The sequence below is a fragment of the Notolabrus celidotus genome, chromosome 7, assembly GCF_009762535.1.
Source record: "Notolabrus celidotus isolate fNotCel1 chromosome 7, fNotCel1.pri, whole genome shotgun sequence".
In the NCBI taxonomy this organism is placed as follows: Eukaryota; Metazoa; Chordata; class Actinopteri; order Labriformes; family Labridae; genus Notolabrus; species Notolabrus celidotus.
This window is the reverse complement of record NC_048278.1, coordinates 7,953,134-7,966,484: the sequence shown is the minus strand read 5'-3', so window position 1 is coordinate 7,966,484 and position 13,351 is coordinate 7,953,134. Positions and strand designations below refer to the sequence as shown.

The 13,351-nt window shown below is 39.5% G+C and overlaps 1 long non-coding RNA gene across 1 annotated transcript; it reads right to left on the bottom strand.

Annotated features, from left to right (window-relative positions):
* Positions 1–9,826: 9,826 nt before the first annotated feature.
* On the bottom strand, positions 9,827–11,552 carry LOC117816295. Its single transcript, XR_004631921.1, has 2 exons — positions 11,491–11,552; positions 9,827–10,674 (listed from the first exon to the last, which is right to left on the bottom strand). It is a non-coding gene; the product is annotated as an uncharacterized LOC117816295 (long non-coding RNA).
* Positions 11,553–13,351: the final 1,799 nt, after the last annotated feature.

Here is a 13,351-nt window from a genome sequence, read left to right as displayed (position 1 = left end):
TTTCTGTAGGGAAGCAATGTGAAAACCAACCATTCAGATTAAGAGAAATGAAACAGAAGAAATCATGCTTCATGACCGTGCAGCAGCAGAAGTGTAGGTTACAGAGGGAGGTGGGCCCGGTCAACGGGGTCGTTCCCTGGACTCATTCCCCTGAGGGAACCCTAAACAATGCTGAGGGTCATAGTTCACAGGCACAGATGTGTGTGTGTGTGTGTGTGTGTGTGTGTGTGTGTGTGTGTGTGTGTGTGTGTGTGTGTGTGTGTGTGTGTGTGTGTGTGTGTGTGTGTGTGTGTGTGTGTGTGTGTGTGTGAGAGAGTGTGTGTGAGTGTGTGTGTGTGAGTGTGTGGTAAATGCAGTGGAAGTGGGAGGTTATGACCTGTCTAGCCAGCTCAGCTTCATGTTGCTCTATGTCAGTTTTTCACACACACTCATTCCTCACTCCTGAACACCTAACACCTGAACCGTCTGTGAGAGAGTGATTAGATTTCTAAGAGATCAGTGTGTGTGTGTGCATGTGTGTATTTGTGTGTCTGTGTTGCTGAATTCCTCTCCTTTTGACTTTCTCCCTTTGATTAGCTTTAATTGCAATTTAACTCATCCATCCCATATTTACTGTACATGTGTATTGGTTTGTGTTGATAAGTTTATCTGCATCAAATCACGATGAAGCCCTCTATCATATCTGTGAGGTTCCCTGTGTTGGTTTAGGCTGATGAAAAATGCATCCCTGTGTGTGTTTGTGAGTTTGTGTGTTTGCATTTCATCTCACAGCTTAAAACATAAAAAACAAATAAACAAGCTCTTTCTCCTCAGCCGTGGTTTAAGTTTCTTCCTGTCCTCATCTGCCTCAGCGCCTCAGGGCTGATTAAGTCCAAAAACCATGAGGTGTTCAGGGCAGATCAGGCCATGCTTTCCATAAACTCAGCCTGTTCCTTAAAGAACAGGCTGACAAACATGAATTTAACTGGTATCATGTGAGCACCAAAACACAAATTGGACCTAGTTAACCCCAAGTAGACCCACAAAAGATTACCTCAGCTAAAATTGGTTACTCAGTTACCAAAGCTGTGTGATTATAACTCAGGAATGCCGTCAGGTTACCAGAACACCCCACAATGCAGGCCAGAGAGAGAATAAGACCTGATGCCAAATGTTAAAGTCATGTTTGAAAAATGTGACTTTAACTATTTAAGAACTGTTCCACTGATGCTAACCCATTCCTCCATACAGGACATGAGGATGGTGTGTGGAGCTGTGTGAAAACTTCACAGAGGCATGGGTACTACAACTGAGGGCCCTAAAATCTCAGCAGCTCAATGCAGGTCACTGGTGACCTTGAGAAAACAAGATTATTTAGAAATAAAAGCTGATTTACAAAAGTAATAATAGGTAACACTTTACATTTTGAGATGTAATGTCATGATTATTCAATACATGAATTAAATAGGATTTATAATTAATTCCTGTTGCACACTGTAAACTACTTAATGATGAAGTCACCATGACTTTGTGAAAGAAGTTGCCTCTAACATATCATCAATGAACGAACCTTAAATCACAGTTACCTGGCAGACTCTGATGTGGACCACATTAGCTGCATATGTGAGTTTTTGATCATGCATGTGCTTGGCCCCTTTGATTTAATATCAACATTCTATTTTATGAATATTCACAACTTTTATGACATACATAGATAACAATATTAGCAATTTTCTAACAATATTAGCAATTTTCTTAAAACATAACGTTTTAATATCAATGAAAGGAGTTTAGTAGTTTTAACTGCATCCATTTATTCTGTTAGAATAATTTACATTTTCGTATTGTGTATTCTTTTTTCTTAATTGCATTTATTGCCCTGTAACTCCCTTATTATAAACACATTTAGTTTGTTTTTATATGAAAGGTTCTACATAAATGAATGTATTATTATCATTGTTGTCAGTGCTAAAGCACATGGGAGCTGATAATGATATAATCCAAATTACTCCACAAAATGACTACCTTCTATTGATATTAAAACAAAGAAAACACTAACGTTTTATGGTATTGTGAATATTAAAATAAATGTGAAGTTTTTTACATTTGATCAACTAGGCTGATCAAATACATGGTCATAAAAAAATATCTTCTTACTCGTCTCATTCAGCAATTCACACCCCAATCACACACTGATGGTAGAGGCTGCTATAGTAAGGGACCATGAGTATTATTTAATCTCATTCATATACATTCACATATTGAACAACAGTATGAGCAATTTGGGGTTCAGTGTCTTGCCAAAGGACACTTCCACATGTGACTGCAGGGGCTGGGATCGAACCACCAACCTTCTGATTGATAGACGATAGACTCTACCCTCTCTACCTGCAGCCACCGTAAGTAACAGAGAGTTAGGTAAAAGGGTTCCTTCACTGATGATATAATAATGGTGAGCTCATTGAATAAAGTCACTTACAGTCACCAAACAATCATGACTCATGCATTACCTAATAATCAATTAAGTACAAAAACTGTACCCTCATTATGAAGTGTAAAGAATATATCTTTAATCTCAGAAGACATTTTAAATTTAGTGTTGGTTTTATTGAGTCACAGATGCAGTGGTGGATGTGTTTTCGCCTACATCACAGTTATAATCTGACCATCACTTTGACACGTTTGCACTCAACACTTTTATGATCCATTTCCTGGTGTTTGTGATAGGATTGTGGGCAGTGACTTTGTGTTTCGTTGCTACAGTTTTCCTGACAATGTCTTTCTGGGTGAGTGGGACCGAGTATCTCTATTAGATAGTCAAAGTTAGATTTAAAAAGAGGAGAATTTGACGACAAAGCTTAATAACTCTGTCTCTTAGAGGTAATATCCAGAGAATGGACATGGAGCAACATCAGAGTGTTGTTGAGAAAAATATCGTAAGCCCTATTGGTCTTTACCCTGTGTGTCATAAAGATAGTCTGTACAAATATTCATCAAGCAGTGCCAAGAAATAAATGACCTACTTTTACAGTCAACCGATAACACGTGGTTTAGACTTCAATGTGGTGAAGGGATATGACGAATCCAAAATTCTGGTTTGTTTACGGTGGAGATACAAAACAATTAAAGAGCACTTTATTGATTGACAAGAAAATCTATATTTAAGAAGCAAGGTTTTATGTGTTAAATTGTCCAAATAATTCAAACTTTTTGTATTCTGCAACTGATTCTATGATGTAACTTTGATGGCAGCCCTGCCCCCGCTTACGCACAGTGCCACACACAGTCATGCCTTGACACACTTAAACATTTAATCTAAATCCCTCCCTACAGACAGCTGTGTCTACAGTCACGTGTCTTTCACTCCACCTCCTTGTATCAGTACTCTACATGAGTTGAATGTCTCCTGTCCACTCAACTGAGAATAATACCTAACGACTCATCACAAATTAGTGCATGTGTGTGTGGTGTGCGTGTTCGTGTGCGTATGTGTGTGTGTGTGTGTGCGCGCGCCCGCACGTCTTGTGTGTGTTTTCTTGCATGTGAGGCCACTGCGTCGTGTTTGAACAGTAAAATGTAAACATGCAATGTGTGCAAGCGTTGTGCAGTATGTTTGTGCTAGTGTTATATGTCCGCCCAGTCACGCAGAGCTAAATGTACAGTAGGTCAGTGGGAGAAGATTTGCTGACATGCTCACGGTAACATCTTGCTCATGCCTCTATAAGCGTTTTTTGTTTCCTCTTTTTTAAGATTATCTGTTTGGTAGTGGTTGTACAGTTGAAGGTCTGTGCTGTAACAGGAGACAGATGGGGGAAACAGCTGAGACGAACCTAAGGGGGTTAATCCACTTAATAACTACCGCAAAGAATTGCAGGTTACCTCACACACCACAGCTCCAACATGTTGTTGTCTCTCAGGCTGCAGGAGCTCCAATAATGTCTGCTAAGGCTTATCTAGGAAATGCAGACTGTGTGTTTTTCCTGATGAAGCAGCACAGTATCAGCTGCATGCACTATATCTGCAGAGGACTGTTTACCTGGGATAGATTTGTGTGATGAGTGACAAGGTCAGATTGACAAAAAAAACAAAAAAAGCATCTTTGTACAATACTCATATATACTCCGGTCTCTTGGTTAGCAATGGATCTCTGCAAAGATCATGTGAAGACGATGACAAGCATTCAAAAATGTCAGTCCCTCCTGATGAGAGCTGAGTTTATTCATCAATTACTACGTCTTCTTGCTGATCAGCTAGCTGAATGAATGATGCTTTATGAAACAAGCTAGTGTTACAGTGCAAAGTAGTGAACTTCTGTGTGTTTATCGATGTCACTGCACAAGTTTGAATCCTAAAGAAATAATGCATCCGCTGCAAGACACTCTGCCTTTAAGGTTATGTGTTAAGAGCGATACGTTACTTTTAAGGGAGAAAACACATTTGCACATTTGACCTGAGTCAGAGTTCTGCAGCTATGTGTGTCCAGACATAAATAGTAATCATGATTATGCCTACATCAGATCATTAAGCTTCTCTGTTCTTGATTATCTCACTCATCCTTTATCCTTGTGTGTTGTTTTATGAATTGTGCTTTGCAAACTCTGTTTTAAAAGGTGCTATATAAATTAGGTTTATTATTCTAAAAGACATCCCTGCTTATTTCTGTCCATTTTTTAACTCATGGCTCAAGTTTAGAATTGAAACAATGTCTGACAGACAGCTTTTGAAGTTAAATACATTTGGGAACTTACTTTCTTGCTATGGGTAAGCTGATAAGACAGATACTATGCTCAAGAGTAAGCTGTATTATTTTCTGCAGCCATCCAAGCCTAGCAAAGTGTATGAAAGGGAAACAGAAGTCTTGCTCTATCGAAAGAAAAAAAAACTTTGTGGCAGCACCTGTAAAGCCCTGTGGTCGACGTGTTATTTCTTGTTGGTATGACCTAAATTATGTAAGTACAAGAGACATCACAGCCTTTGGGGTGTTTTGTACTTCATTATATTTTGGCTGTATGCAGCTGCTATCCTTAAGTTGTGCTGTCAATGTGAGGTTGCTATTTTTATACTAAGTCCCAAACCGGAAAAAGATGGAAGGCACAACCCCTCCCTAAAAGTGAAATCAAGACATTTAAAGCTAGAGGGGTAGGATTAGATAAGTTTTAAACTTCTTCCTACTCCTTTTCGTACATGTAGAGTAAATTGTTTCACTGCTTGCTAATATTGATTTTGTTTCTTTTGTAAAACTGTTTCTTTTTATTATATGTTTGTATAACTCTTTCTTCTTTTCTGCTTTTTTTTAATTGTATTTTTTACTTTTAAATGTTCGAAATAAAGTCATCAAATCAAATCAAATCAAATCAAAGCTCCCCAAGTGCCTGGCTGCAGTATAGGTCATAAAGCCTGTCTTCCTCAAAACGACAGATGAAACATGACTGGAAAATAGAAATTCACATCAAATAAATCTTTTCCAAACATGATTTCTGACATGAGTTAGTTTTTAAACTGATTTATGTGCAAGTGCTCATTTTCCAAAGAAGTGTATTTAATTAGTTTCTGAAAAAGAGAGGATGTGACATCATTATTGACCCCTCTGTTGACAAATTCAGCTCTTGCAGAGAAAGAAAATGTGACAAACACCAAAATCACTGGACTTTCCACAATCATGAGTGTCCCCCTCAAATGAACACAGGGATCTGTCTTGTGGTGGACTGTACCACCCTCAGGGGTCTCTGCCATTTCATTGATAATCAACATGTGTTGCCCTACTCTACTCAGTTTGGTTACCTTTTCCACCAGCCCGAGTACCAACTCACGGTGGGCAGGGGTCGTCATAACAACCCTATGCGAAACTGTGTTCACGTCATAACGAACGGGACACAAACACAACAATCACAAACAATGGAGGACATGGAGGCAATGGTGTACTTGGCTTTTTGTCGCAGGCCGAGTGAGAGAGGAGAAACCACGGAGACACTATGCGTGCAGATATTGTACAGTACTGATGTCGTTTTTTTAAAAAATGTCAGGTTTGATTCCTGTGTTGGGCATCGTGCTCATGACTCTTCGTGACGACATTCGCTGACCAATCAGTGGCCGGCAGTCCGTCGACGCCACCTTTTAGTATCGGCTCAGCTCGCTTGGAACCAAAGCAGAGCAGGTACGAAAAAATGGTATCTGACATGAGGTACAGCACCCCGTGGAAACGCAACACAAACCAAGTAGAGTCGGGTCAAGTCGAGTACAGTAGGGCTAAGACGGGCCAGTGGAAAAGGGCCATTAGTATCAAATTCGCCAAGAACTCTCAGCTAGAAAATGTGTTATTGTTTTCTTTCCTTCATATCTTAGACTATTTTCATGAATGTAGAGAGAGCTGAGGATTTAATATATTCAAAAATTAAAAATGCTCCAATTAATCATCAGACATCCTCAAGAATTAAATTAGGAAAATCCACCTTTTTGCATTCCTTTTTTAAATTGCTTAAATTTTACTTTTCAAAACTACCCAGGTGTATGCTAAAATCCTGCAAAATAATGAGGTAATAATCATCATATTGATGTGAGTCCTAATAAGCCGCCACCCAGACACAGTCTGAAAACAAAAGAATGAGCAGCAGGCAGACAAATGAAACAAGCACATAATGGATTTTGAAAGTCCGCGCAAAGGGAACCACTCTCAGCAAATACACACGCTCACACATATGTACGCCAGCAAGCTACTTCCTGTAGCATAAGAGCAAAAGACATGGTAATGGGACCCAGGGGTGGTTTAGTTTGCATAACACAGAGCTGATTCATCTCCTGCGCACACGCATGAGCACACATACACAAACACATGCACAAACACACACACACACAAACTCACACACAGATATTCTTAGTGGCCTACTTTCATTTCAGAAGTTCACAAGATTCTTACGCCCTATTTTTACATTGTGATGTAAATGCATTAGCGGTGTGTGTGTGTTTCTGGTTCTCTACTTGATGTGTGTGTGTGGGTGGTTGTGTCACTGAAGATGGTGGTCCTTAAATCATTATTGTACTGAAGTGGCTCACACACACTCTCATACACAGACATGTACTGACCTATTTAACAGTGCAGTGTAGGACAGAGGCAGCACAGACTGGATGGGTCATGGCAAGCAGCATAACTCTCATGAACTGTCGGCCAACCGTGTTCAACTGAGGAGTCGTTTATCTGCTCACCTCTGTTTTCTCTATCACACTTTCTGTAGGAATATTCATAATCAGAATTCTATTTCCTCATATTATAAATATTAAAAGAGTATATAATCTCCACATATAAGTTATGTAACACTGTCCTGTAGAACTAGCCTACTTTATTTTTCTAATCAGATTCTGAAAGTGGGTTATGCTGAAACCCATGAAAATGCAGAAGTAGATGATTAAAGTGAACATGCATGATATTGGAGTATTAAAAAAACATTTAGGCTTTCTTCCAAACTGTTTAAAAAATAATAATTACATTTTGTTTGTTGACTGTGATGACGTTCAACTCTTCTTGTTTGGTCCCTTCCGGAAATGTTAGCACCAGGCTCTGCAGAAAAGACCACTAGGGGTAATCCAACATTATCCACAGTGAAGCAATGTGGAGGCAATGTTGTTTATTATTATGTTTTACTGCAAATTTGTCAATTTGATATTTAATTATTTTAACATAACAAGCATGCAGCTGTGGTTGAGATATAGGTGCTTGAAAATGTTCAAGTAAAGCATTTTGTAAGTGAGAATTTAAAATGAAGTGAAGTAAATATGACTCAGCTCTTTTTCATTTAAGATCAATCTGACAATTTGCCTTTGAGTTTATCTTACAAGGTAGTCTCCGTTCACGAGAGCAGCTGGTGAATCTCACACTGACCTAAAAATAAGACTCAAGATTAAATGCCCAGCTTCTGCAAACAGATGCAACTTGACAGGGCCAGAGTTATGCTGTCCCTGAAATCCTGATAAAGCCACCCTCAGAGTGTTTTTTATAATATCTTAGCCCAGGATAACTCGAGCTAAGGTGAACAAAGGATTCGCTTCAGGGGGGGTTCAAGGTACGACAGAAGTCAGGCCCGTCAAATCAAGACAATTCATGTGCAAAAGGACAAATTGTACAAAAACATCTATTCAGGCAACCCTGAATAGAAAAGCAGTGATGCAAGAACAAAACAATAAGTCTTGAACAAGACCATCCCAAATGGCAATGATTCCTAAAGCTGAAGAATGCTAATGAGCTGAACATTAGGCACTACAATCCCAGGTTCTAGTGTTGTTGCCAGTGCTCCAGTGTCGCCCATAGTGATGTGGTTTCGTCAGACCCGGACCTCAGACTCCCTTCTGGCTGTCCTGCTACCCTCCCTGAAAAAGAGTTGCTCTTTTAATGGATCTCAGGTGGTGCATTTGCTGGTTCTCAGTGCCCATGACTTCTATAAGTCCTGCATCTAATCTTTTTCAATAGACCCTCCCTCGCTGTGGCCTCATATGCGCTCTTAATAACCCTGAGAGAGAATGGTACCAGTATTGTTTAGTTCCCATAAAAGCACTTGTACATGATGCTTTGATTGGGAGGCAAGGCAACCAACCTGCTCATAAACCAAAGAGCTCACTGGCTGAATCAAACCACTGATTACAAAGTTTCATATCAAACTGTCAGGCAGTCATAGAGGCTTTCCTGCTGGATGATAGTGCTCCAGTAACTTATGACTCTCCCACACAAGGGAGCTTAGTCTGCCAACACACTCACCAACCACAAACAGCTCACGTGCTGGGGAGTTCATAGTCAACATTTGTGAATACTCTAAGTCTCTTCGCACCTGCAACGACCCAGGGTACAGCTCTTCAAGGGTATGGATATACTTTTTCATTTGGGGTGGCCCAACTGGTGCATTGGCTTTTACAAGAGAGGCATGAAGTGTGAAGTTGCAGACGTCCAAATGGCTTGTATTTATTACTTTTTGTGAGGTATCCGTTTCACAAGATAGCGGCAGCATAACGATTCAAAAAGATGGTGTATCTCTTAATTTGTGCCAAGACTTTAATTAAACTATGCTACACTGAGGGGCCACAATACAGAAAGAAAGAAAGAAAGAAAGAAAGAAAGAAAGAAAGAAAGAAAGAAAGAAAGAAGGAATAAATAAATAAAGTGGAGTTGTCAGTCAAATTTTTCGGGGGAAAAAAAAAAATTGGAGCCCTTATTTTGGAAAAAACCTACGAACTATCTTTCTCATAGACTGTATAAATAATGGACATAGTATCCATGACGTCATCCATCTGTTTCTGAAGCTCTGCTTTGAGGCCAATCGGCCGCGGCAGCCATATTGGAAATGTTGAACTCAACAAAACTGCTGTCGAGCGAGTGCAACGTAAAGAGGCGGGCTTTGAGCCTCCTAGCCAACAGCTGCAGTGTTCCCGCCTGTCAATCAAGTCAGCTGTGCCTCTCGTAATGGAAAAATCGTAATCTTAACATCTTTGAAATTGCAGTGTTATGAAAAAATTCACCCCCCGTACAGTGTGTGCCAATCGAGATATGAACTATCCAGACTACACTTGTTTTTTGAACCAGGCTGTAAACATGTTTATTTCTGCTGTAAAGATCAGCTTTTTTTAATTTGTGTGTATGTGGTTTCTGTTAATTCCAGAGCCAGCCTCAAGTGGACACTCAATGAACTGCATTTTTAAACACTTCCTCATTGGCTTCAATTCGGAGTTTGGAGCTTGGTAAAAGGCTAAATTTTTTAAACAATTTAACTTCAGTTGGGAATACATATGCTGAATGTTGGCATCACTCTTTTTCATCATCAAAAGTTAAACTTGGTGTTAGCGAGACAAAGTGCACAAGAACACAAAATCAATTTTTATTCCAGTCACGTCATTTTATTCAAACCACATATTTAATCTACAAAACAAGTTCACAGAAATGCCTTGTCGTCCATCCTGGAGTGACACAATCATAATCCCATAAACACAGAGTAGTCAAATCTGCTGTAACACATAACTGCTATCAAAACAGAGTAATAATACAATAAAATTGATCTTGCGGGTGATAACACATCATCGAGGTCAGTGAATGATCACATTCAACAATGCAGATAAGGTTTATAGGTAGCTTTGATAAAACTCACCGATGCTCCTACTGCACTTCAGTCATGCTTCACATTGTCTCATGATGGATAACATTAACAGATCACAGTTAACTGTCTTCTTTCTGGAGGTCTGCCAAGTAATCATTCATCGTGTGTCTCTTAGGACAACATCTGATCATGCTCAGCGTTACTGACGGCTCATCTCTCTCTCAAAAGGTCAAAAGATCTCTCTCCAGACTGCCTCTTTTGTCCTTGTGTGGTGCTCACAAGAAAGAGAGGTTTTTGTTTGAAATGATGATTTAAAATCCAAAGCATTTGTTTTCAGATGAGAGAATTAAGAGAGAAACCCTGTGAGATAAAGATTACAGGGATTGGATTGTAAAAGCAAAAAGCCACCTACGCACACTTAGTTAATGTGTAAAGCTGGGTTGGTTTAGCTTCATGCACAACATGTTACAGTATCAAGCGTTTCATGTGTTTTTCCTCCCAGCTTGTGAATTCAAGCCTCCTTCAGCAAAGATTTCCTCAGTGAGTGATGTTATCTGACATCTGCCCAGAATCCTATAAACTGCGCATTCACTGCCTGCAGACGAGTGTCAAAAATGACCCAACCCTGAAAAAAACAGGAATGTGATAACAAATACACTCATACATAACATCACTGAGTCGAACACAATCCTCGGCTTCATCCTCGTTACCCCATCCCTGCCTCTCCCTGTGCTGCTGACCTACATACTGCAGCATCAACGTTACATAACCAGGCTGTTGATCACTGCAGGCTGTGCAGGGCCAACACCCCCCTCTCTCTCTCTCTCTCTCTCTCTCTCTCTCACACACACACACACACACACACACACACACACACACACACACACATACAGCTTACACACACACAAACACACACTGCTCTGAATGACTCACAATGAGCATTATTTAATAAGAAAAATACAGAGATACATTAAAACACAAAATCATACCTCCACTGTTGATCTCACTCTGACAGACAGAGTTTAAATGGTGTTTTTGCACAAATGTTCAGACCAATATCTAAATTAGGTCAAACAGAAATATGAGTTTTGTACAGAATTGAAAGGTGGAAGCTGGTAACTTTAACAGTCCATGTCTTCCTAAATCCTTTTCTTATTCTTTCACCAAAGTTCCAGTTTATTCTATGAATAAAATTAATAGAAAAAGCTTAAATCTTTAATAAGAAGCCACTAAAGATTGAAATAACTCATCAAACTGGTTTCAAAGAGAGTAAGAATGAAAACGTCATGGAAAAAGATAAAAACATTTTTTAGAAGGTTTTAGTGACCCTTTAGCCGAATGTTCCCATAAATGTCACCATAACAGTGTGTGCGAGAGTGCATGTGTGTGTGTGTGTGTGTGTGTGTGTGTGTGTGTGTGTGTGTGTGTGCGTGCTACTGACCTGCTCCCTCAGGACAGCTGACAGAGCGAGCTTCTTTCTGCGTAGTTTGCTGAAGTTTGCACTGTAGAGGCATGTGACGTAACTCTCTCTCCCCCCCTCCACTCTCCTTCCCATCGCTCTCTTTATCCCTCCCAGCCTTTCACTCTGAATAACCCCTCTCTCTCTCCCCCTCTGTTTTTTCCTCACTCCCCCCTCCATCCACTCCCCCTCCTTGCTGACCTACTTTCACTCTTTTGGCCCGTTTTCACAAGCCCCCACACAATACGCAGCATCTTTAACAACTCAAACATGATTTGGACAAAAAAGGAGGGCTAAGTAAGAGCTGGAGATATTGACGGAGGGAGGGAAGGGTTGATATTTAAAGAAAAAGAACATAGAACGGACAGTGCAGTGAAAAGCACTGCTGTTTTCTCACCTTGTTGGTTTTTTTCTTGGTGGTGGGTGATATCAAAAGTTAAACCGTGTTAGAGTTTTATGTTACTGTCAAAAAATTGAGTCTCAGCAGCTACCCCAAAGTTAAATCCACTTATCATAACCTTTAGCTATCTGAAACAAGCCACAAGCTAGTGAACACAAGACCTGAGATGTATTTGCAGTTTGTTTGCACTTTTAAAAATGCGTCACAGTCTTGTAGTAAAATCTGCCAATAAAACTAAATCAGAGTGGGCTTTTATTTTTTATATTTTGCATTCTCTAACCAACATTTCCATCCAAAGTTGGGTGTTTCCTTGAAATTTCGACACCTTCGTAGCTTTATCTCAGTGGCTATAATTTCTCTTATGTAACCCTCATCAGTGGTACACTCAGCCCATGCCAACTTGTTGTTCCCATTGGCTAACGGCAGGGTCAGAAGGAGGCTGCCACACTCAGTGCTCACAGTCTGACGCAGTTTTCTCCCAAAGTCGTTGTGTAACTTGTTATGCTTGTTTCATCCTGATACATCGTGTGATTAATTCCCCGTCCTTTCTAAAACTTCAGCACATCTCTTACAGTAATAGTTCATAGTGTTGAGCAATCCTGCATTTGCTTGGACCAGAAAGCAGAGTGTAGTATTACTTTGCTCTTATGTAAGGAGCTTCTTGATGTAGGTGTAAAGATGATAGATTGCTCCTGCCTTTGAAACAGCATTTATGATTCTAGTCACGATACTGAAGACAACATAACCTACGCATTTTCAAATGTAAATTTAAACTTTCTAATTTTAAGTTATTTGAAAAATAATACGTGCTTGTCCTGTATTATTTTCATTTTGGCTGCAGGAAACTGAACAAGCAGTGACAAATATCTTAGTGAACAGCTTCTTATTTCCATTTTCTGTACATTTGATTTCTTCTGGCTTCTTGTCAAATTTGAGTCATGACCGTATTTTTACCCTTAAGCTCTTTTAGCCACAGTCAGCTCCTCCAGTATCTCTTTGACTAGCAAGTATGCACTTAATTGTAAGCTACTTTGTCAGCTGTTTGGTGATAGGCAGGTAGAATAGGTTTGTCAGGTATTTGTGACCGAGATTACATGACACATGTCAGTAATCCATTGATATGATAAGGATATTGATCAGTGCAGCTTTTTCGTCTTCCCTTCAATATGTTGACTTTATTCTAATGTCTGCTCTTAAAATTTTCTAATTCATTACAGCTTTATCCAAAATTCTCCAAACTAAAGCTTAGACTTTGTTTACTCAGAAATAATTAGAGCAATATTTGGTTATCATAATTCACAAATAAAACTATTTTGTGTCAGAATTGACCACAGGACCTGGACAGTTTATTTTATTATACTTCTTTCACATTTTATCCACTGAATTCACTCATGTGGGCAGAGACTGATAGCTTATAAGTTTGCATTGCAGACCTCTGTTTAT